The sequence below is a fragment of the Apus apus genome, chromosome 4 (assembly GCF_020740795.1).
Source record: "Apus apus isolate bApuApu2 chromosome 4, bApuApu2.pri.cur, whole genome shotgun sequence".
Taxonomy (NCBI): Eukaryota; Metazoa; Chordata; class Aves; order Apodiformes; family Apodidae; genus Apus; species Apus apus.
Genome location: NC_067285.1, coordinates 21,204,421 through 21,230,133, shown reverse-complemented (window position 1 = coordinate 21,230,133; position 25,713 = coordinate 21,204,421). Strand labels below are relative to the sequence as shown.

Sequence of the window (25,713 nt, the reverse complement as noted above, 5' to 3'; positions counted from 1 at the left end):
GTTGAAGAGTTTTCTTGACCTCAAGCTGTTCCTTTCCCAAAAGTAAAGTGTTTGTGTGGCATACCCATCTTATGAATACTAAATGATCTAGAAGTCACACCTGTGGATAAAATGCTCAGTCCAATGAAGCTATGCCAGTCAAATACTGCATCGGTTCTCTGGCACCACTTTGTTGCTCAGGTGGCTGAATAATTGAGAACATTTCCAGGTAGCTGTTTCTCAGGTATAGCAGAGAGAAAGGTGCAGTGGTGGTTGCTACTTCATGTGTAGTAATCTTTACCTTTTTATAAATCAACTCTGGGGTCCTGACACACTCCCATATTTGGGTTACCAGTTAAAGTAATTTTAACATAAAAACTGATTTTATCATGACTAGTGACTTGCAGTTTTCTCTGCTTCATTAGTGAACATCATCAGTTGATGAGCAGCTTTAACTCAGTCATAGAAGGCAGGCTCCTGAGTGTAAAAGGAGCAGCTCAATAAAAAAAGATAATATATTCTGTCCATGTGCTAGCAATTTGCTTCTTTTACATAAGTATGGAACACTTGTCAAAGCCACAAAGGAACACTGATGCATGGGAACATGAGCAGATTTTATCACATCATAAAAATGCTTCCTAGTCTGTGTACCAGTAAAAACTGGATCTCCTATTCTTAGGCTTTCATCGTGCAGCCTTCATTTCCTGTAGGTGTGCCTGGGTCAAATTGCATAAAGCTTTAAAATGTTTCTGTTCCTGGAGCTTTGATGTGTCATTGCAGAGTCTAGTGTATGAAGTGTTCTTTTTAGAGAGCAACTGTTTGATCTAATTTTTGTTTGCACCAGACTACCCTTGGTGCTTAATTTGACGTAGTCAGCTGCTGATTCAGGTGCAGCCAGCAAGGCTCTTTAAGGACCTACCCATTATACCTTTACATTGCCACCTTTAAAATTGGGCAGCTTAATACGGAGCCATAGTTGTGCTTGAAAAGTGGCAACTGTGATAACCTTAATGCGATACATTGACATCAAGCTGCTGGATGGCTTGCTGGAGGGGGTAGGTAGTCAGTAAAGGTGGATAGCCTGTGTCTCAAAAGTCAAAGATCAGTGGTTGGTTCACACAAAGCCAAATTAATATAAAAATTGTATAATTTTTTGTTTAATGATAAGAAAATCAAGCATCTGATCATGCTTGGAGCAGATGTGTTCAAGCTACAAAACTGTTTTTCCTTGCTGAATGACTAGTGAAAAACAGAGACCTTAATATTTGTTTCACAAATTATCAATTTACTTTTAGAGGAGGGTAGTTATCAGTAACACATATTAATGGTACCTGTTGCTGAAAACCTAGCATCCATCTAATGAGATTATTAAAATGTTTCCATTTTCCCCATTACAGGAGAATACAGCTGCCTGGAGGAGAAACAGAAGACACATTTGCACATGGACGTGGATCAGCATGGTAACTCAGGGCCTTCTAATTTTACATTTTTACTTGCTTGGTTGCCCTGCATCTGACTTGGTGGAGAATGTAATTAAACTCCTAGCTCTGCTCTTGCATGATTTCTCTTTCTAGTCCTTACGTGTGACTGAGTCATTATTGCATTTGCTGTCTTGCCAGCTGCATTTTCAGAGATGATGCTTAATTTCTCTTAGCTATCTTCTCATCTTGTTTGCCTTGCTGGAAGCAGCATCATCTCTCGCTCTAAGGAAAAGTATTTATTATGTTGCATTACAGGTAATATAAAATATATGCGATTTGTTTGATTCATCATTTCCGGACAATTTTACCTGGTTAGTTTTGTGGGATTGAATCTGACATTTTTACTCCATTTATAAGGATAATTTTGCATTGTACCTTCTGTCTAAGAAGTTAGTAGAGTTTTACGGTTACTGCTGCCAAGAGAAAAATCAGTCACTGAACTTAACATTTATTTTATATACTCATGCTTATTTAGGGAAAAATTGATACCAGGCCTCATAATAATTTTGGGAACAAAAGACAGAAGTCCATTTCCCTGCCTGGAATTTCAGGTCTGTGTCTCCAACCTTCACTGTGCTCACAGAGCTCTCACTTCACTTTCCCTCACAGTCACATTACCAGCACTTTTGTTGTCTTCTGGTTATCTGTGTTTTTCAGGATCCCTGTGTTCTACCTCCTGTCTCAGACTTTCACATTGTCATCATGGGTAGTGCTTTTCATTTTTTATTTGAGTGGTTTGTTTTTTTCCTATTACAAAAAAATAATGGTTCCCTTATTTAGTCTTAAAGGAGTATCTTAGATATTCACCTGCTTCCCATGCAGTTGGGATTGCCAGTAGATGAAAGTTGTTGGCAGGAGCCAACTCCCAGTGTAATGTGTCAGCTGATCCAGCTTCCTATTAGCAAGAGGGATTCAAGCCTTTCCCTGCTGTTGTGTAATGTTTTATGGGGCTACCTTAATTAGAGACATAATACTGACGTATGGGACTACTGACGTAATGAAATAAGAATAATACATGTGGAGGACAGAGACGAAGAAAGTCGATAGCTAGAAATAGGAATGTTTGGAAAATGTGAAAACGCCTTTACACATCAGATTTTTGGCCAATGAATGTCAGGGTGTCTTGTGGTGGCTCCCAGAAGACAGACCTGGAAATAAGTGTTTGTGTTGGAAAGGCAGTCTGATTTTCTTTCCAGGAAGATCAATTGATGTAATAAAAGGTACCGCCTCTCCTACCAGCCAGAGGAAAAGTAACAGATCCAGGTGTTCTGTGAAAGGTCTCGTTGTGCCGGCTTCCCAGTGAAGGATGAGGGGAGCTAGCTCTGTGTTTCCACCTGCGTTTGCAGACCGAGAGCCTGTTGTGCTGGGCTTCCCAACATCACCCACCGCCTCCTTGACAGAAGACGGCCACGGCCCGAGGATGCGGGTGCCGGAGCTGCCGGGAGCGGAGCGGCGGTGCCCGGGGCTGGGGGGGCCCGGCAGAGGGCGCCAGGCCCCCGCGGGCTCGCGGGCGGGCGGGCACCGCCTCCCGCCGGTGGAGTCACAGCTTTCAGTCCCACCGGCTGAAATCACTGCCTTTACGGGGGTTTCATGCTTAACTGGTTTTACTGATTGCTGCTGCGATGCAATTTCATTTTGCTCTGATACTAAAGCAACTAGATAGTCATAAATGCAACCCTCATCCTTTGTAATCAATTAGTTACTTAACTCTACTTAAGTAAGTAAGCATAAGTGGAAATTTGTGAATAGTACTTTTCCCACTTATGTTTATTGTATGGTTTTTTACCTGCCAGTTTCTTCAGTTAATAAAAATTAAGGTAGAATCAATGAAATGGAATTAAATAATCTTACCTTAATTCTACCTTAATTATTCTGTGCCAATTCACATGTCACAGAGACCTTTACTTATGGATATTATGGCAGTGCAATGCTAAGAGGTGTTGTACAACCCCAAATTTCACTGAAATATGTGGTAATGAAAGGGTCTTTGTAAACACAAGCTCTCTAACCTCTCAAGAAATTAATTCTTGATGATCTATCATTGTGATTGTTTTCTGCTTTCGACTCAAATCAGAGTCAGCTTTCAAGTGAGGCATTTTATATACTACTCCTATTTAAAACTAAGAAAGAATGTGTTTGCACTGACCTAGCAAAGCAGTTTGGTGCACTACGTTGCAAGATCAAACCTGATGTCATTATATCGTTACATTCTTCCTGCCAGTCCCATGCAGTGAGAACTGAATAAAACCTTGCTATGACTCCCGGCTTTTCTTATTTTTTTTCCTGGGGGAATATAGGGCAGAAGGGTGGCAGAACTCTTGCCCTTTCTATGTAATCAACTTGAATAAGTAACCTCTGGCAGGCAGCCTTTAACACAGTGTCCCTTTGGTAACTTGCTGCTACTGTGCTTCACTTCTAGGCATTTGTGACAGAGCAGTGCCATGTCCTTGAATACCTACTGACCTCCAAACAAAATTAAGTGTAATGTCACTGCTAGCAGTTAAGTGTGAAAGTTCTTGCACAGGCAGGTTTCAGATATTAAAAGCTTCTAACACTTGTAACAGCTAATGTATCCGTGTGCTATTTGTTGGGAAAATAATCCCAGTGGCTAGGTCCGTGTATAGGTCATGCACAGACAGTCTACTCAGGAAAGGCAGGAAAGACCTTACCCTTTGAGGAAAGAGCTTTGAGAGGAAGCTGAAGAGTGCATTTCCTGACCCAGAGACTGCACTTTGGAGAGGGAGGAAGTGTTCAACTAGCCTAAGCAGGAGGAGAACATTATCTGTCTCTGCACTGTTTTCCAATAAAAAAATTGAAATAATTATTTCAGTGGGGGCAGTTCATACTGTTGATACCTCAGCTATTTGATTGCATTTTATATCAAACCTGTTAATTGTGAAAGCTTGAACTATACTATAGTATTTTCAAGGGCTACTTTTGCTAAATGCTGTCTTAACCAATGCCTGTAGATTTGAAACACCCCGAGCACTGACATATGACTTCACCTCCAGTATTCTGTTTGTCAGTTTGTCTCTCCGCATCAGAAAGCATGATACAGCATTGAGTGAGGGGACTGCATAGGGCTGTTTGGACTGGCCTGCACAATTATAGAATTGCCCAGTACTCCAGCTGAATCACAAGCCTATAAAGCTCTGCTCAACTTGAGTTATTGTGGCAGATAGAGGAGTACACATAACTAACTAGGCTGTTCAGGTGAGATTTCCAGCCTCCTTCTGAAAAGATTCTGTTTCCAAGTACAACTTCACAGCTAATGTCTTTCACCCAGTGTTAGTTTGATCTAAAAAGTTCCGAATTTCCAGAGTTGTTTTTAGATGTTCTGAGGATTTTCTGTTGTAATTCTCTCAAGCATTTGTAGCTTGCCACTTAGTCTTCTGAATGACATGCCTTTGCATCTTTTTTTTTTGCACTGGAATAAATAACACGAGTTGATCCATCACTGAAATATCACCCCAGTCATTTGTTTCCATAGATGCCAGCAAGGCTGCCTTCTGCCAGTGGCAGAATTTATGGGTAATAATCCTTCACTATGGCCAGTCATTTTCCTTTACCTAGCTCTGTCTACAAATCTTTCTTTTTAATCTCTGCCCTCTGAAGACTACAGTGGATTCTGTCTCTCTCTGAAAATACTGTAAAACTTCACTCCCAGATCCTTTTGTTGTTAGGATTTTTTCTTAGGAAACAGGAATAAATGTCTTAATTTTTTAAAAGTGCCAGTATCTTACACTTAATCTGTGTATGCCTTGAGATATTCTGTAGAGTTCATTAACAGAACAATCAGGTTTAGTAAGTACATTGTATCTTAAAAGACAGTGGAAGTTGCAACCTTTTGCATTTTAATTCTTGTCCCAGTTTAGCAAATATGAGAAGAAAATCCCTTCCTAATTGCTGAAGGATTTTTGAATGGTATGCAAAACCTCCCCAGAAAAAGACATTGCTTTGACTTCCTGGTAAGAAGTCTGCCAATGTCTTTAAAAGATAAGCATATGTAGGTGTTGCAGCCTTTAAGAGTACTATTCAGCTTTAATTTCTCTTATTCTTGCTTCTGCACTGTAATCACTGTTCCTCACTAATGCACTCTGTTTCATTTTGAGCATGCCTGCCCCTGTGGAAAAAAAAACAAACTAGTCTTTGACTGAGGGCTCTGTTTCTGTTTTTTTTTAGATCTTAAAAAATATTTTTATTTTTAAGAACTGAAGAAGTGATTAGAAACAGAACAAAGTAGCTAAGTAATAGTTTTGAGGGTAGCTTAGCATCTCTCCAGCAAAATGAAAGCCTAGATCACTGGACTAAGAAATATGTGCTCTCAGAGAGGTATCAGTTAGGCATACGTTGCCCTCACTGGAACTGAATCAAATTTTACCTCAGCTCCTGCACTGAGTCTCGTGTTGGCTGATGTGCCTTTCAAAGAGATGAAATCTGTAGGAAAGACTAAACTTAGGGGCATGGATGAAATATTGGTCATCTGAATATAGCATATAGGCTTTCTGCTTCAGAGTGAGTTATGGATAATAACACCACCTTGCTTTGCAAGAGAAATATACAGACAATTTTAGTATGTTAGAAGCTCAGGTATTCTGGCCTGGGAGATGTATGGCTACTGTAGATAGAGTGAGTGAAAAAGCTTCTGTGTCTTTTTTCTGTAAAACATTTCTGAGACTGACAGTCTGCAGTCTTTCAGCAGTGTTTAAATTCAGTCTCTTGACAAGAAAAGCATCTCACTCTGTTTGCTGTTCTTTAGTTTGAAATCAACTAGTAGAACCCCAGAGGGTTTCTCAAGCAGCTGACCATTAAACACAGTCAGGAACAAAGATCAATTGAAAACACATTTATGTTGAAGCTTCCTGGTCTGCTTTTAATTTCTTTGAATCAGCATTGGGAGTTATTACTGTGGTCAATCTGGCCTTGTGTTTGACTTCTTCAGACAAATAATCAACTACAGAGATGCCCAACTGCTTTCTGGAGTATTTAATGTTTTTAATTTTTTAATTTTATTTTTTGTATATTCCAAATATTGCCAAGGTTATCAAAGGAATATGGTTTTAAATGCAAAAATGCAAATGTTAAATTGAAACACATTATTGGAAACAGAACTATATGAGTCTAGAGGGAATTTGCAAGAAACTTACTTTGCAAGCAGTGTTTGAGTCATGGCACCTTAAAGCTTCAGTAGCTTTCTTGAGTCTGGGATCTGAATTTGTGGCAACCTGGATTACTATTTCTGTTCAGATGGAGCTATACAGGCACAAAAGGAAATATACCTCTAAAGGGTTTGCAGTACAGACAGAAATTAGTAATAGTCAGTGGTTTGGCTGAGCTTACTTAGGCCTTTATGGGACAGAAGGAGGAGCCTAAATGCAGCTTGTAGCAGCTTCTGGGCATTAAAACAGTTGAAGCACATGTTGTTTTGTCCATGTCTGTTCTGAGCCCTGAACTATTTCTCTTGTGCAAGAAGCCATGCGACTGCATTGCCACCAGAAGTGTGATGCCAAACACATCGTTTTGTTGTACACCTTGCAATAATTGCTGTGTTTGGCTTTTGGGTTTTCTTCTTTTCCCCTTTCCCCTTCCCTTTTTTTTTTTTTTTTTTTTTTTAATACAAGCTACTGGAGTCCTAAATTAAGTGGTAATACCAGCTTTTAGAGTTTTATATTATGTCTTTTATTCTCAATCTTACAAAAGAAAATTATGACTGTAGCAATACTCTATGAGGCAAACATTGTTCTTGTTTCACCCACTTCAGATTTTAAGCCACTTTCCCATTTTTAGGATTGTTGCATAGGATGTTTGAGTGTTGAAAGATGATGGTAATACAGCATCAGTGTCAAGAAGAAAATAACAATTAAAACACAAACATACATGTCTTTGTGTTATATGTGTTAGTCCAATGCATGGCAAATACACTGCAATGCAGACACACTCAAAATAGTTTAGGCATGAGAAGTCCTAAGGCCCTGTTAGTACAGCAGTCTCACTGGACTAATATGCCCTTCTCAGTGGTGCCACTTAATTTCTGTGCTCAGGCAGCTATATTGCTTCCCATACCCAAGCTCACTTGCTCAGCTACCACAGCTGTCCCTGTATGGCAATGTTTGAGGTGCTGGCATATAACTTCACAGAGGAACAAGCACATGGGAGAAAACAACATCCCTAGCAGAGATCCCAGGCTCTGAGTCTGCATGCTAAATCTTTTTAAGCTAGCATTAGTGATAGCTTCAATATACAACAGGGTTTTAATTATGAACAATGGTAGCCTAGAGCCAGCTAATTATATTTGGAGAGGTTTCCTGAAAAAAAAAAAAGCAGATGTCAGATAGATAGTTGTCAAATGATCAGTTACACTACCATCTACAGCAAGTCTGAGGGCTGTGGGGAAAAAGGTAGTGCGTGGAACATACTTCTCATTTCTGTGGGAGCCGTCTACTTTTTTTTATAGGTATATAAAGGCTCACATAAATATGTATGTTGTTCATTAAGAATTGTAGAGCTGCTGATGGCTGGCTGCAGCAAGATAGCAAAGCTTCACCTTGACGTGCTTGTTACCTTTGGGTGACTGCATTCTTAAACAGAACTCTCCAAAGGTGATGAGACTGCCTGCTGGCCAGAGTTTTGCAAAAGCCTTATTAGGATAGAACATTTCTTGCTTCTATTTTTATTCTTTTTCCTTGAAGTCTTTTATTATTTGTGCTTTTTTTCTGGTCTGCTTTCTCATAGAAGCTCCCTATGCTGTTATGTTTCATGTCCTGGGAAGAGTATCCCTTCAACTGAAAACTGTAGTTCAATATTCTGCTGTAACTGAGATACTCAAAGCAAACACAACTGCCTGCGCAGATAGTGGCTTGTAGCATAGTCCAGTATTTAATAGGGCTTACATAACATAGTGCTCAGTCTTTATCATCTTTGTTCAGCATGGAAACTAGAATTGTATTTCCTGTATGATATCTTCCCTAAGATATTATTCTGACCACGGGTTCGTAACAGTACTGATTTCAGCGTCTCTTAATTGTTGCTAAATGCGTTTGTTTTGTCAGTTGAAGTCAAATTACGGGACACATGCTATGCAAACAGAACATGGTACTTAATTGTTTTAAGTGGCATGTCTAGTTTGTGTCACCACAGGAGAAGTTCTGGGTTTTGGGCAGAACTTTTTCAAAGGCTCAAGACTGCTCCATTAAAACGAAATCTTCATTTTCCGTTGCCCTTTAATCAAATGCAAACCAGAGCTTCCAGGGATTGTAACAATGTTTCAAGTTGAATTTGGCTCTTTTGCAGCCCATCAAAAGTTGTCCTTGACAAAAACAATATTTTAAATATCTGCTCACAAGCACGGGAGCCAAAAGGTTGCTATTTCATTTGGCAAAATACCTTCCCAAGAACAAAACTGAGACCTGAAGCTGAGCCAAAATAAGCTCTAACAGATGCTTAGCCTAGAAAGCACTGGACTGAATGACTAAAATTGTTGAAAGAGAATACAGGAAAAGAGACGGGCAGCTAGCTGGTTCTGCTTCTGACTTGCTGGGTGGGCAAGTGGCATCCCTTCTGTCCTAGCGCTCTGCCAACTAGAGGACCTATCTCCTCTGTCTGCCACCCCACTGCAGCTCCTGGGGTTTAACCCATTTCTTGCTGTGAGTACTGCTATAGTCAACAATAGACCTTCCTCTGTTCGTAATAACAGAGGAGTTTAATCTTTCCCTTTCCTAATTGACTCTGTTTAGCTTGAATAGCAAAAACTCTGTGGATCAAGAGGCTCTGCTGTGGCCTTCCATTCAGACTTTCCATACTGCATCTAATACTTGAGCTTGGGAAAAAAAAAAAAAAAAAAAAAAAAAAAAAAAAAAAAAAAAAAAAAAATTCAGATGCTAGTGAGATTTGAGAATTGCAAAAGCTGGTCTGTTATGACCAAGGTTGATCTAATTGGCCACACAGTCCTCCTTTCATTCCCGTTTGCTGGTTCTGGTCTTAACCTGTCCTCATATAATGCTGTCTTTGCTTTCAGATCTGGTGAGAAAGTAACTTTCTTGGTGTCTTTTCTTTTAATGCAAAGAAGGGGTGTAGGACTTTGAGGGAAGGACAGAGCAAGACTGTGGTGGCCATCAGTTGGATTGGTTCAGGTTGTTGTAAAAGTGCAGCCTGATGATGCTGTTCTATGACAGTTTCTATGAAACTGCTGCTTAAGTACTTGGCCATTCTCCAGATCCTGGCGGTGAGAGGAGGTGAGGACAAACAAGCTAAACAGCTTTCATGGGGTACAGAGGTGTCTGATCCATAACCAGAACTGAAGTCCTGTGTTCTTAAGTCAGACTGTAATCACAAATATCACCAAGATATAAGCAGCTAATTGCTGCTCTTCTGAAAACAGTCAGCCAGTCTAGGTAGCTTTGTTCAAGTTAAGAAATACCAAGCATCAGTGCTCCAGGGAAAAAGCTAAATAAATGTTTGTGCTGTGTGCTGCAGTAGAGGTTGGGACAGATTCTTATCTCAGTGACTCTGATGCATGTCTGGAGTAGGCCTTCTATCTGATTTAATTGATACCAGGGTGTCTTGCAAAATTCAAATTTTCTAGACCTTGAAGTGCAAGGATATTCTTCTAGAGCAAGTGGCAAGAATACCAACCCTGTTCATAAATCTCTAAATTTAAAGAAGCAGGTGTTGTGTGTTTTTTTTATGAGGCTTTTTTATGTAGATTGTTTTGACACTGGGTTTCTTCCCTAAGCACAGTGCAGAAGGAGCTTTGCCTTAACTGTTCCTCTGAAGCCTGTACCCTTGGAAATAATGCAATATGACTGATTTTTCTTTGCAGAAACTCCAGCATGGCTGAATGCAAGGAGCAGGCAATCTCATTCCATGACTGTAATCCCTAACATCTGAAGTCCAGGATCATAGCGGAGAATAGTGGTGGGAGAAAGATGGATTGCTTAAAAAAAAACAAACCCAAAGTCCCTCAATGCCTCCCTCCCCCAGTCTCCAAAACCCAAGTAATTTGCACTTAAAAATAGCCAGCATATGCTTTCTCAAAAGCATCCTGTGCTGTGATCTGATATATAACCAAGTAAGAAAATCTCAGTGGCCAAAAAGGACTCATAATGAGAAGGAGTTATCCTTTGGATGGCATTGGCTCACACTGATTTCAATATCTTCTGTTGTACAAAGGGGGTTCCAAAAGTACTGACTTGGGCTTGTCACCATCCTGATAAATTATTACCGTGATCTTAGATTAATGAGGTGGTATGAACATGGTAATAGCAGGCAAAGCTCTTGGGAAGTTAGGACCCAGGGGAATCAATGAAAATCTAAACTTGACCTTCCCTAGAAGTCTAACTTTGTACTAAATATGTGGCAGCACTGTATTACCAAGAGTGCTTCTTGGGAAAGAACACTGCCAGAAAAATATCTTCCCTGGTATTTCCTAGGAGTCACCTTGGCCATGTCGTTAACAAGATCACTGCGCTGCAAATTGCTTGGTTTGTATGGCTTGGCTAGAGCTGCTTTTGGGGAACATTTGAGTTTTGATTCGCTTACTGGCCCAGAACTTGTGAGGTCTGGTAGAAGAAGAGGCTTTCTTCATCATATATTTAAAGAAGCCTTAATGGGTCGCTCTAAAGAGCTGGGGTATTGGCTTCAGTTTCAGGTTAATAAAACCATGGCAACGTGCTGTGGGATGCAACAGTTGACAGGCTATATATCAAGAATTGTTCTGCATCTAAAGGGTCTATGATATAAATAAGACATTCAGGTTCCATCTGCAAAAGCTAGATGTGCTTGCTTTAACAACTCCTCGGAGTTCTGTCTTCACAGTGGGACTAGGCATAATGTGAAACCAGCTGTCTCTCTAAGCATAGACAAAGTGACAACAAGAAAGACATGCTGATCATTGGATAGAAAATGACATGGAAAAATGTGATGGCTCCAGGAGCAGGCATGTTAGCTTCTGTAATGGGAGCAATTTTTTTTCCCAGTCTTGTTTGACCTCAGATTGCATTGTTCATTCTGTTATCAGAAGTGATGATCTGTAAGCCTGGGACACTGTCTTTTAAATGATGCCTGTATAATTTATCACAGTTTTTCTCTCTGGTTAATCTCTGACATTGTGAAATGCTTCAATTCAACAAAACCTAACTTGCTGAGGTTAACTTCTTAGGTGCATGTGTGGGGTTTTTTAGTGCTATCCTTAAGAAGCCATTTGTAATGCCCCAAACACTTAGTGATGCTCTACAAAACCAAATTACAAGCAATGTTTATTCTGGAGAATTATTAACTTGCAGTATTTCTAGCTCATAGGAAATCTTAGCTTAAGTTTATCCCAACTCAGAATGAACTGCTTGCAGCAATCTGAAAACCAGGAATTTTCACAAAACCCCTTGGAAATGGCAGTTGCTGATTGAAATCACCTGTTTGCTTATTACACAATGAAGTGTTGAGCAAGGCAGAACAGCTGATTAGAATCTGGAAGCTTTGAGGTTTTCAGCCCAGAGCTTCTGTTTTGGGAGGAGATGTACTTGAGGCTCAGAAAGTTTGTGCTTTGCCTTGAATTGTTCAGGTTCTAGGTTACTTGGAAAAGAAGATGAAAAGCCCTTACTGTCTGAAGTCCTGGTTAGTGCACTGGATTACTAGACTGGTCAGACTAGACTAGAAATCAGAGCAGACAGGGCTTGAATGAATTTGATTAAGAAAATTTTTTTTACCAGATCTATCAGTGAAGTCCTAGCTGCTGAGTGATCCTCTGGGAAGTGACAAAACTGAAGAATTGTGTGTACAGAGAACCACAACAGGATGTGTTTGCTGTCCAAAAAGGTAATAAAAATCTGCTGTATTTTTTATTCTGCCAAATACAGAGATTTAAGCCATTTCAAGCTCTTTTTTAAAAATTAGATTTGTACTCCAGTTCTACTGGTGCTTTTTATGTCCTGTATAGGTGCTTGGCTTTCTCAGTCCTGAGATTGGGTTGAAATTTAGCACAGACGAGCAAACTGGCACCTGGGGGAGAAGTAAATACAGCAATGCCCATGACTTGGAATGTATGCTGGTATCAGGGATCTGTCATCCTGTGCTACTCTGTTTTTGATGTGTGGGTCAGGGTGAGGACACAGATGCATAAGCAAATACAAGGGTTGTTACGCTGTTGCAGCTGGTAGCAAGGCGGGGTGTGCTTACGAAGTCTAGTATGACACAAACCAATTTGTTTCTCTGTTTAAGAGAAGGTAATAACAAATGTGCCTATACAAACTTTTTCTGATGATCTCTGTGCAATTTATGGCTGTAAGTGGAAGGTACCTACATAAGGCTAACTATTGTGTTGTGGATAGGACAGTGTGTTTCAGGGTAGTGAAGTCCTTAGTGTGCTAGCAGCTGAGCTTGTGGTCCAACTAGTAACAGAGTTTCAACTGCTTGTGGTTGATTGGAGACTTGTCCCTTGTATAAGAACTAGTCGTGCTTGGAAATCTCCAAAATCTTATTTCTGAAGTATCCTGTTCCAATGGAAGGAAATTGGAAGGCCTGGATTTACTCATCTGAATCTTCTAAAGCCTTTGTCAGGTTCTTCAGCATGTGCCTCGAGTACTAACTTAGTCAGCAGTGTACAAGTTTTATCTATGTGAATACAACATCAGGGCAAGTCAGCTGGTGGTATTGTGTTGAATAAAAAAGCTGTTTCTTGCTTAGAATGAATTTATCTTAATATTTTTGTCTTTTTTTTAATGGCATTGTTTGTGTTGCATCCTCTGTTTTAGCTGACATTTCCTGTTTTCAGTTTTGCTGGTGGACTTCAGTGGTATTTCTGTTCTGCAGGGATCAGTTAAGGAGTTCACCTTCCTTTATGTTGTAACTAAATAGCCTCCTGTGGTTGGACTTGAAGTCACTTTTATTTATAGAATGAAAATAATAAGTGTTATCTACCAGCTTTCAAGCTGTCTGTCCATATGACTGAATTAGATGAAAATTGATGACTGAATTATAGTAATTTTAAGAACTTTATTAGGACAAGTGACCTGCTTTGTTGGGGTTCCTTGCATCTGATGGCTGTATGCAGAGTGAGCTAGTGAATAGGAACTACCATACGTGATTGGTTTGGGTTTACAAAGCAGCACTCTTGTCTCCAGTACTACATACTTGCAGTTTGTCCTTGGTCATTGCAAGGGGTAGGAAAATAGTGTGCACCATGAAGGTGTCTTCTCAAAGGAATAAAAAAAGTTATCTAAAACACCGAAACTAATAGGAAATAACAAGTTCATCTGTATGCATGTGTAGCCTTTTCAAACTGAGGGATGCAGCTTGAGAACTAGCTTCATGAACATTTGAATAATTAATAGATACACCCTCAATCCAAACATATCTGGGTGGTTTTCATATGCTTAGAGGAAGAGAACCAATTCCAGGAGCACACTCCCCAATCTGTTAAGCCATCCGAGCATGCAGGCATTCAAAATATTTCCCATGGGTGATACTGATGTTTTCAACTCCCTCAAGAGACCAGACATTTTGCCTCCACTTTGATGAACTCTGGCTGCCTTCTCTACAGGTCAGGGAGGGAAATGGGAGTGGCTTCTAATCTCTTCTGTGAAGCACTATGGAACACCACAGGGTGTAGCACTGTTGGGGTCCCATAAAAAGGGATGCTTGCAGTGGTAAGGCAGAGCTGGCAGATATAATAATGACCAGAGGCACTGAGAAGTTCAGTCTGCAGCATATGAAGAACCTTATAAGTTGTGCTTTATGTGTATAAAGCAAAGCTATTTATCCACATTTTGTGAGGCTTGTTTTTAGCAGGTAGTATTAGAAATATTTAGGCAGACTATTATCAGATTTTTGACACTGACAGTTCAGTGGGCCTCAGTTTTGTGGGGGTGGTATTTGATACTAACAAAAATGGATACATGAGGGCATTTACAGCAGAGAACACTGTTATGACAGTAGAAAAATAGGATGTTGCAGTCTGTTGACTTTTTATATTAAATGCCATTGATTTGAAGATGTATACTGTAATTTTCCTTCCTAGTAGGCCATTGCTTTTTTTCACATGGAAAAGAGACAAAAGTGTTTCCTGGAGAGCTGGGGGCTAAGAGCAAGCCAGGAATTGGAGGAAGTGTGTCCAGTCTAACGGATAACTGAGGCAGCAGTGGTGGTGCCAGTGTTAAGATATCAAAATAAGCATTCTGGGCATTTGTCTGTGAAAGGTCTGAGCATATCTGGTGAGAAAGCTTGCTTTTCAGTTTTATTGGAGACCCAGGTGCTGAGGAAAAAGCAAAAGTGTAATAAAAGAGATAAAATAAATTGTAAAAAAGATTGCTTGTGTCGGATTTTGGTTGAACAGTAAGATCCAGTTTCCATTGCTGTTGGAAATCTTTTAATCTGCGAAGAACAAAACATGCAAAGCTACAAGATGGAGGTTTGCAAGAATCCTTGACATAGCTAAGAAATGTGAAGTTAGTCTTATTGTACCTATTTGTTAAATCCTCTATTAGATTTCTTGCTGCTCCTCAGAAAATGTTGCTTCTGTCAAACCATTTCTGTATGCAGGAAAGAAGAATTACCTTGGGTTTCTTGCAGACTTGTAAACGAGCTGTTAATTTCCTTCAGTCTTAATCTTATGTAAGAAAAAGTGTTTCGAAGCTTGAAGCTTGTCTGACTTGTCTTCCCGTTCTTCCAAATCATGGTTATAGAAGCTGGTTCTGATATTTTTTTACTAGTTAACCATGGTATCCTAACTGCAGATTTTGTGTCGTTATCTCTATGGACAGGCTGCTCTGTTACTAGGTACTGGTAGATGGGAGAAGGGAAGGGTTCAGCGAAATAATGTGAACAATTGGATTGGTTTAAATATTTAGATCTAATCACCAGCTTATTGTGAATGTTTTGTAACCATGTCTCTTTTTTTCCTGTCTATAAAGTATGAAAAATATTTCCTTCTTCCAATCATATACAAAATTATAAACTGTTTAGGATAGTGACTTTTCAGTTCTTAAGGCTCAGAGGACCCCTTGTGACCCTTAAGCACACCGATGCCATCACCAATAAAGTTATCTTTAGTCTTTGGCCACTGGCTTATTATCCAAGCCAAGCAGCATGGTCAGAGCTGACACTTGCAGGGACCAGATCCTAAATGAGCTCTTAGTTTAAAGAAAAGTACTATTTCTTGCTATTCTTGACATCAGCTAAATAATATGATCGTATTTTGGTGTTGGTCTTTTTGCAGCAAATTATATTTTGAAAGGTGGTGAAAACAATGTTTTCTCTACAGTGTTCTTCTTCATTAAGTACTCCGTTGCATTGGCAAGTATATAAAAAGGAAAAGATCCTTTCTGATCTAGCTCAAGTAGTGTGCTGTTCTGGAAATGCAGTTTCTACTGGCATGAATTAACAGGCTTCCAAAGAATAACAGAGTATTGCACAGAAGATACAGTTCTGTCTTGATATTGCATATACCCAGCATTATATATTTATCTAAAACATAACTGATTAAAGTAGCTCAATATCATCTCCAGCTGGAAAAACACAGCTTTTACACAGCATATCCCTTAGGAAGCTTGAATTTGTGTCTTTTGGATCTAATTACTTTTCAGAGTTGAAGACCACTTTGGAATTTTGGATCCTCTTTGTTGTGTTTAACATATGGTCAAAAGGGCAAATTTGGCATCTGTATCTACTGGTTCAGATTTACTGGTAAGAGTTCTAAAAATCACTTCAGTATGTGTGTGTGTATATATATTTAAAATAGGTTAACAGAACATTATACAATGCTAATATACATGGGTGATTCTGTACTAGAACCCTAGGTATCCCCAGAGGTGAGTTTCTAGGCCACATTTGCTGTATGAACTCTGAAGACTGCTTTTTGTTAGAGAAGTGATGGGTGTAGCAATTAACCACAAATGGACTCTGTTAATTAAACAACAGAATCACAGAATTGTCACAGTTGGAAAAGACCTCTAAGATCACCGAGTCCAAGCATCAACCCAGTAAAAACCACTATGCCCACTAGAGCATGTCCCAAAGTGCCACCAGAAAAGCACTTAACAAACAAAAATAAGCAAGTTTGAAGTTACATGACCACTTTACCATTTACAGCAAGTAATTCTTAGTAGCAGAATGAAACTTCAACAGCAGTATCAAATTTTGTTGCTGGTATCATGAGTCATGTGAGTAAACTGTCCATAACAAGCAAAAATCTCAGTAGGCAACATGTTCTGTGGGCTTGTGTTTGGGTCAGTGTTACTCTAGCATTCACATGATGCAATGGACTGTGTAGAAAACTGCCTAGGGTCAGCAGAACCTGGAGACCTGGGTGTGTCATACAGCTCCATTTCTGCTGCTTGCTTCTCTTTGTAGCTAACTGGTTTGTTCTGGTAGCACAGTGTGTTGCAGAGCACAAAACCAGAAAGTTCTCTGCTGCTTCCTGGAAACCTGATAGCCTATACTGTTAACTTCTAGTGTTTGATTCCTTCTTTTCTACACAGACTCTCCTAAACCATTAGTTCATTTGCATTCTGCTAAAAAAAGATACGTGCCTTCGGGCAGTTGAGAGAATCATTTGTAAGCACTGTGGTTTTGGCCAGTGTACCAGGAATGCTGGCTTAGGCCAAGCTGCTCACATGGGCATTCTTGGAACTGCAGAGCAGTCCCAAGGGCATATTAAGAGCAGTTGTTATAACAAAAGGCAAAGGGCAGTAGCCAGAGGTCTAGAAATGTCTCCCCTTCAAGCATTTTTAAGGTAGTGCCAACGTAGAAAATGTGATATTCCAGTGTCTTGAGAGCTAGTTTTTGTTTTGGAGGAAATTGTGTGTGTGTGGGTTAGAGGGAGCTTGCTTTATGGAAATGGATGGAGAAAGGCTTTTACAGAAGACTTCAGGATGAATAATGGCAAACACAGAGTAGCACATTGAGTATGTCATCACCAGACTTTTTTAAGATCTTCCTGGAAGAACAGTTGGAAACCAGTCTGGCAGTAGTCCATATCTGCACTGCCCTCCTGCAGACCCAATGTGAAGAAGAAGCTTATCTAGGGTAGTTGGTAGTGGCATGAATTTAAAAAGTTCTTCAGTTGCCGAAATTCACAGTATGAGTGGAAGACAAACTATAGAAGTAGCTTAAGTGGTAATTTGTTCTTGCTTTTCCAATTTCTTTTACCTTTAATCTTCCCCTCATCCACCTCATGCCAGGAGGGCAGCTGGAAAAGAATAAGAAGGAAACACAAAAATAAAGGCTAAACATTGAATGCTAAGTAGCACTGCCTTACTGGTATCTATGCTTGTTTAGCATACCCTGAAATTGGGAGGCCGCTGTGTTCTTTGTAGATTTTTTTTGTGTCACCCCTTACAAAACATTATACATAATACATAACATTATTCATGTACTGCAGTTTAAGAAAACTACAGTAGAGTAATGACTCTGCTAATGACCTACAGGAATCCCACAAGTTTCATTTTTTCCCATTTAACACTTTAAAGAAACCTGTTGAATTCTACTAGAAAGACTCATACCACTCGTGGATTTTTCATCCCCCCCTTTCCTTTTTCACAGGGAAAAATTAGCTGTGGCTGTTGAGAACACTTACTACAGCTAGTTAGTGAAATTAAAAATCTCCTCCCATTCCCAGAAATCATACTTCCAAACTTGTCATGCAGCATCAATTCCGACTTGCTGGTGAGCATAAAATTGTCTGGTTCCCCTATAAGTGACCAGACCTTCTGTTTAGTAATTTCTATTGTTCCTAGGTTCTCAGGTATTTTTCACAAATTGAGGAGAGACTCTACAGAGCCCTAAACTTCCTGTTTGCTTTTTCATTCAAGGATCAAACACTTGTCTTCAATGGTTGGTTGTATGTGAAGAGGAAACTGGAGGAGAAAGGGAGTATCCGCTGAAAAATATTTGTTGTAAATTAAACATCCAAAATTATACCAAGACTAAGTAATCTGTTGTCCACTTTAAATCAGCAATGCCAGATTTTCTTTTTAGTGCAATTGATCAGGTGGTGAAGCACTGTCTTGCTCAGTGCGCTGGCAACTGCAGAATGGTATCACAGTATAAAAACACAAATTAGTGGTTGGCACAACAACACTGATTTGCAAATTGTGTAGTTGTGTTGCAAAGTTGTATGAGGAATCCTTTCTTATTTTTCTCCACTTCTGCAGAACATTTTTTCCATTTCTGCAGTGTGATTTAAGTGCTTAGTTATTAGTATTTAAAGGATTGATGCTGTGTGCAAATATCTGAGCACAGAAATGTTGCTTTTGGAAGCATGTTGTAGTTGAAATTGGAGAGCCAATGAACTAAAAGGGCTGTGACAGACTAGGAAGGAATAAAAGTACTGAACCTTGGATTTGTTGAAGTAGTTTTCACTCTATGGAAATAGAACAGTCTCAGAAACTTAACTGCTGTTCTGAACAAACTTCACAATGAGTCCTCACAGCTTTAAGCTGGCCTGCATGAAAAAGCCCTGTATTTTAAGGCATATCTTTTATTCATATACTAAATGAATGACTTAGCTGTTCAGTATCTTGAACTCTGCAGTAAAACACTAAGAAATAGTTACTGAACACTCTCTTCTTAGTGTGGATTTCTGCCTGAGAAGATCCATTAAGATCCTTTTGATCTTAACAAAACTAATTATACTAGGTTTGAGTATTCCTCTTATGTGGTCAGAAGACTACACTTAAAATAATAGAAATTGTGCAGGGGTAATAAATCATGGATGTATTTGAGACTTCGCTGTTGAAATTACAGGTCAGGGTAATATGCTTGTACTTGTGATGCAGACAAAGAAATGGCATACCTTGTACAAACTTCTGAAAAGACTTCTCAATGAGTATGTAAACAGCAGTTAGACACTGATATGTCTTAAATCTTTCAGCTGATAGTATGTTCAGGATAGGGCTTGTTGGAGGCGTGGTTTTGCAATAATTCATCTGACTGGGCCAGAGTTTCTATGTAGAGGCCTTCTGAAAATCCTTGTCTGGGTCCAGAGGCTATGACAGAGGAAAACTTTACCTTTGGGGCACTTACTGGTATGATGCTGGTAATAAGTGGCATGAAGAAAATGTTCATGGATAAGTGATAGAACTGGAAAATGAAATTGCTTCCCCCAAAGTTGAGCTGAGAGTCTGATTTTGACATCATTCAGAGAAGCAGGCTATAGAGAAGTTTTGGAAAGATGGAAGTACTGATTTCTTGTTATCCCAAATAACTTCTAAATGATGGAGCCTCTCTGAAGGTGCTTGACTGTGGTCAGAAATTATACTTCATTTTGCAGGCTTTTGAATTCCTGTGTGTTATTTTCATCCCCCATTTCCACCCCACATATGGGGATCCCTTAAAGTGTATAGCTGAATGGATTTCAAGTGTTTTCCACTGGTTAGAAACATTCTTGTACATTGAATAAGGACTTATTTGCAGCTAAGCTCTTTAAGAATTACTGAAATGAAAGGCAAGCTATAATTATGCTACAAATACTAATTATTGGGAAAATGTAGCAATTTCTAATTTTAAGACTGCTAAATATTCAAAACTGCTAAATATTGTTTTTTCAAATTAACTTCACTTTTAGTTTAAGCAGTCTTATGAAATCGATTAGAACATTTTGGAATGACTGGTGAGCTTTAATATTTTAAAATAATTCAGAGCTGGAAGCTGGCAAAGCTGTTTTAATGGGGAGAAGTAACTGTAATTCCTGAAAGGAGTACAATTGCTATAGAATATCCCCCAAAAGATACGTGGTGCCTCTTATTTTTTCAAGAAACATGCTTGTACTAGAACAACTGCTAGTGACAGACTTTGATATGGAGCCAGGCCTCAGTGAGCTCTGTGCATCCTTTGCTGTTCCATTCTCTGTCACGTGCTTCTATAACCTGTGGCATTGCTGGCTGTTACCTGGAGCTTCAGCAGGTGGTTATGAGGTGTAGACAAGTCTTGCCCACTGATGCCTCTACAAGAAGAAGTCTGTGGGGAAGGTAACACCAGGGACATTCTAGGCACTCAGTTTCACAAATACTGAGCCTGTTTGCTTCTTTAAATTGTACTTTAATGCATTAATGAAGTTCTGTTTAAAAAAATCTGGGTTATCATCTTTGTAATTAAGCAGTGTGTGAGAATAGAAAAAACACATAATCCTGCGAGCCCAGCAAATGGCACTTTATATCCCCAGACAAGGAATCAATTGGATGTAAATTGACAGCTTATGAGGATTGTCAGACATGATCTGTAGTGTGAATAGGAATATAAACCATGTGGAATAACAATTCAGTTTCCATAGAAACTTATTCTGAAATTGAAACCAAAATGAGCTGAAGAGCACAGCCCGTGACATTTTGTTAGCTCTAAGTCTTTATATGTAATATTAGCTATAACAATAGCTATATGATGTGATTTTTTTTTTTTGTCCTTCAAACTTCCATTAACACTGAAAATTATTTGTTCATGGTTAACTCTGCAGTTGCTATCATTGTTCTAGTTGCTAGGGATCACTCCAAGTCCTGATGTTGCAGGTATTATGTGGGGAATAATAGGCTGTAATTATGTATTTAGTATTTGCATCCAAATGGCTTTGGCAGTCACAGGCCAACTTCAAGAATGTGCATGTACCTAGCAGTTATATTCCTGTACATACTGTTCACTCTTTGAAAGCCATTTATATCTGAACTTACCAGCCTCCACAGCTGAGCTCCTAAACTGGTCTAAAGTGACCCTCTATGCAGTAACATACATTTCCTGAAGTTGAAGTCTGCATTATGCCAAGCCCATGTTTATATCCACCAGTTGGATCATGGTTAGGGGGCTGAAATGCTGCTCTGCCACTCTCTTGTGATGTGTACTGTCTATAGCCAGGTCTTTTTTTCTTCAGTGCTGTTAGTCCAATACTTCTTGTGCAAAAGTCACTTGAACTAGAGACCTTATTGAGCTGCTAGGGTATAAAACTAAAATAACTTTGAAGTGACTTAATGCAGCAGAGAATGTCAAATCCTTTCAACTGAAAGTGAAGGGATGTAAGCCAGTTTTGTTCCAGCCTTTAAGTGGGCTTGAAGGCAAGCAGCAAACATCCTTAACCATAACTTTGTTCAAAGTTGCTGTTTTCAGTTTTGTCCTGAAGAAATCTGAGATTTGGCAAGAAAAGAGACAGCAAAATCTTTAAATGATGACTACACAACTAGGCCCGGCTAATCCAAATAGCTTTTAAAGCCCTTATTTGGTTAACAGAAAAGCCTACATTGTTGACCTATTGGCTTGCTTACACTTTAAGCCTCTGGATACCTAGACATCTGGATGTGGCATTCACGGATTAATGAGGTCTCTGTGTAGTAATAGCTAAATGAATCCCTCTTTAGCCTTTAGCCTGCTCTTTAACACTTATTTACAAGCGCTCAGTGCTTGACCAAAATATAATACATATCTGAACTCACTGTTATTAATCAATGCAGAATCATATTTGAAATTCTACTGTCTTGTGCACCCTGATTCCCCAGTCAAACTAAGTTTGATTACTCCTTTTTCAGCATTCTTACGAGTTGTACAACTTAAAGTCTAGATTTTTGGTGCCATTTTAATCAGTTCTTCTTTTGGGACTGTTTTTTAGGGTTTAACTATTTGTAAGGGTCCTGTAATGTGCATTTTGGCTGTTCTTACCTCTTACTGGAAACTGAGACTGGAGTATTACAAAAACGTAACTGGTGCATTCAGTCTTGGGCTGTGTGCCAAAATAAAGAAAGGACTGGAGGCAGAAGGAGGTAGCAATAACTGGAATGAAAAAGGTCATGTTCTCAGAATAAGTAGCTGCAACTTGGCATGAGTTTGGAAATTGTATCTGTTTATGCTAGTGATGAATTTGGCATAAATTAGTCGCCAGTTCTCTTCAGTCTAGAAATCGTAATTTAGTTCTTTAGCCCTGAATATAATATGGAATTCTAATCTTGACCCTGTGAGCCTTGTTTTCTTTATTTCTCTAAAGTTGATAGATTAATAAGGTTGTCTGGCTAGGTCAGAAGATTTGGAAAATTATTTGCACATCCAAAGGGGCTGAAATCCTGAAGACTCCTCAAGCAAATGCAGTTATAGCAAGAGCCTTTAACAAAGATTTTGTAAAATAATGATTTAAAAAAAAAAAAAATCATTAAAGCTCTGGTTAATGGATGTGGTGAACAGAAATATCAGTCTCTTTTGAGGCCATAGTTCCACCTAGGAGATGAATCCAGGAAAAAAAAAGTGGGCTATGCTTTATAAACAATTGATGCAGTTAGGTCTTTAATTCTTTGTGAAGCCTTGCAGAAGACATGCAGTTTGCTGGAGTGGAACATTGACCTCTTAGTCTATGAAACTGTTGTGGTAAATATAATTTTAGAATATTGCATCTTGCAATTTTCATGAGTCTGATAATCTGCACAGCAATAACAGTGAGCACTTATGCTACTGGTGTTAGCAAGTCTAGGCTAGTTTCTGTTGTTGTGACATAGTGCTGTTCTATCAACAAGAGAAGATTCAAAACCCTTTATTTGTCTGCAGTTTTGTTTAACCCCTCCACACCAGCTGAATTGTCAGCCCAGATAGTTACTATGAAATAGAAGGGAATATAATTCCTTAGTGGCTAAAAGCTAGCTGATTGTTTCTAGAGTTTCCAGAGTTTATTTTTACTTGAGTCTTTAGCAGAAGTGGAGTCAAGGATGGGGGAGAGTGTGGGGAATTATATAACTGTAAAACCAAATATAATTGGAACGCCATTTCGTAAAGTTATGAAATAGACCAATGGAAAACTACAGATAAAGAATGGCAGGAAATGTACACAAAACCTGGTTCTGTGGGAATCAATTTCCACAGTACTCTCCTATTAACAGCATGTAAAGGGATGGATCCTCAGTTGGTGCTATATTATTCCTCAATGAGTTGAGCTGCAGTGATTCCCAGTTTAGGCTCTGACATAATCCATCTGACTTGCTGTTTGCACTTGTGCATCTGATAATAATTGTATTGGTGTGGGATATAAACACAGGCATGGCAGAAATAGGAAAATGCCACAGCATTTTTTCTGCAAGAATAAAGGCTGGCAAACACCTGCAAATTCTCCCCCACAACCAACCAATTCTCTGACAACCCTTGATACTTACCATGCAAACTTTTGCTTACAAGGACATTCCTAGAAAGAGAAGACTAAAATCTTGGCAAAGACTAAAATCTTGCTTGTATGATTACTTGTGCATGATTTTATGTAGTCACTGTGATTTGAGTCATGCACTGCATGTAGTGAGCCACAAATTGATACCAAATAGAATAGGGGAAAGAACATGAATGGTGGGGGATTGATGTAAAACAGCCTTGAGTTGGCTGGCATAAAGCCAACAATTTACTCATGCTATTAGGGGTTCAAACAATGCATAAGGAACTTCTAAATTCAAAGGCTGGTCAAATGTTCTTCTACAAAAAATATAGTAAATGTTTGTTGAAGATTTCTGTTATAATGAGCAATTATTTACATCAGTTTTCAGACATGTTTTGCAAAATTTGTTAGAACCATGACTTTGTAGAAGAGCACACTTAATCTGAATCAAAACAACTTTTGCAAATAGATTTATGCTCTATTATTCCCAATGCGCTTGACCACTTTTCAGGAACAGTTCCACTGAATTCAACAGGATCATTTATTGAACATTGAAAATTCAGTCTAATGCTGCAACTGCAGTAAGACAATGTTTCAAATGCGATAGCTAAACACAGTTGTGCAACATCAGGTGGAGACAAGTGTTGCAGATGGAAGGGGTGTTGATCTGCTGTGATCATGGCATCCTCTATACTTGCTACCATTTATTATAAACTCTTTTGGTCCTGTCCGTGTTTTTCACATAATATGCCATGTAACAGTAATATTACAGACTTGTTTCTACTTTGCCATAGGAGCTTGCTTCCCCACTTTAAGAACTGACCTTACGTTCTTTAAAGCTGAATCTTAAGGAGCACAGATGTCCATCTTTACCTGGTCGTAAAACATCTGTGCCCAAGAGTGATGCAAAAGTTCTGGGAAAAATCTTTCTTGCCTGTTTCATTGAGAGTCCCTGAATCTCATTTGCTAGCATGTTTTTGCAGCTATGAATAGTAAAACTAAAAAGAGGATCATGTTGTACTAAACTGCCCAGGCAAAAATGATTTGACAAGACACAGCCTATGCAAAATTAGTCCTTTTTGTTCAAGTAGGTGTTAATTTACCAGAAGAAAGGATGTAGGAGATTAAAAACTCCATAGGTTTCCTATAGTACAATCTGATGTATGCAAACTGGCAGTCACATAATTTCACAGTCATGTTGCTGTGTTGCTCCAGCATCTTCAAAGTCTCTTGATCCAGCCCTGCCTATGGTTTTGCAATGTTGTCCTTTGCATGATCTTGCACAAGTGTGGCCAGCTGCGTAAGATGATATGAACATTGCCTAGTAACATTGATGCACAAAATAACTATCAGAATATTCTCTACAGGGATTACTTACTCAGAGTCGCTTAATAGACTCAGGGAACACTTAAAATGCATATTTTAAAAATACATGACTAATATGCTTACATATTCCTTAATTTCTAATGTGAGGTAACACTGAGATGCTGATAACATCGATATTGGCCTCATTATCTGTAGATAAATATGCCACTCAGATGGTATAATTATGTGTGATAAGGGTAAAACAATGGACATTTTTAATTTTACCTTAATTTTACCTTTTAATTTGCACAATACAATAGATGAAAACTTTGTCTTGTCTTTTGTAATGTTTCAAGTGGCAATACCTTTGCATGTTAAATGTGTTTCTGAGCATTTGAAACAGTAAAAAATGATGAAAGAATAAATTCCTAACTACAAAACACCTTAGATCATCAGGTTTATTTTGTCTAGCAATCCATGATAATCACCATTTACCAGGATTATCTCAAGATGAAAATTTACTTAAACATTTTGCCTTTGAGTTATTCAGACCTGTCTAGTTGTGTAATTGTGTTAAACTACACTTCAGGTGTACACTTCTAAGCTGCCCATAGTGAGTAGCTTAATTTTAAAAAAACATGCAAACCAACTGAAAGCCTCTTACAGGTCTGATGAAGATACAACTGAGGATTCAAAAGGTTAAGGAGAAAGTTTGAAAGGCAAGTGATAACTAGACAAGGTTGCTGTATTTAAAAGAAAAAAAAAAAAGTAGTAAAACCCCACAATGCTACTTTATACATGCAGATATGCAGCCAGAAATGTATTCTAATCTAATGCTGTTATCAGGCACTGAATTTGTTC

The 25,713-nt window shown here is 38.9% G+C and overlaps 1 protein-coding gene across 1 annotated transcript in view; it reads left to right on the top strand.

The window, feature by feature from the left end:
* The window catches only part of SORBS1 (sorbin and SH3 domain containing 1), a 225,230-nt gene that overhangs the window by 537 nt on the left and 198,980 nt on the right, over positions 1-25,713 (top strand). The window contains exons 2-3 of the mRNA XM_051619141.1: positions 1,377-1,439; positions 12,164-12,269. The gene's annotated coding sequence lies outside the window, so the exon portion shown is untranslated. The remainder of the gene's footprint in view (positions 1-1,376; positions 1,440-12,163; positions 12,270-25,713) is intronic.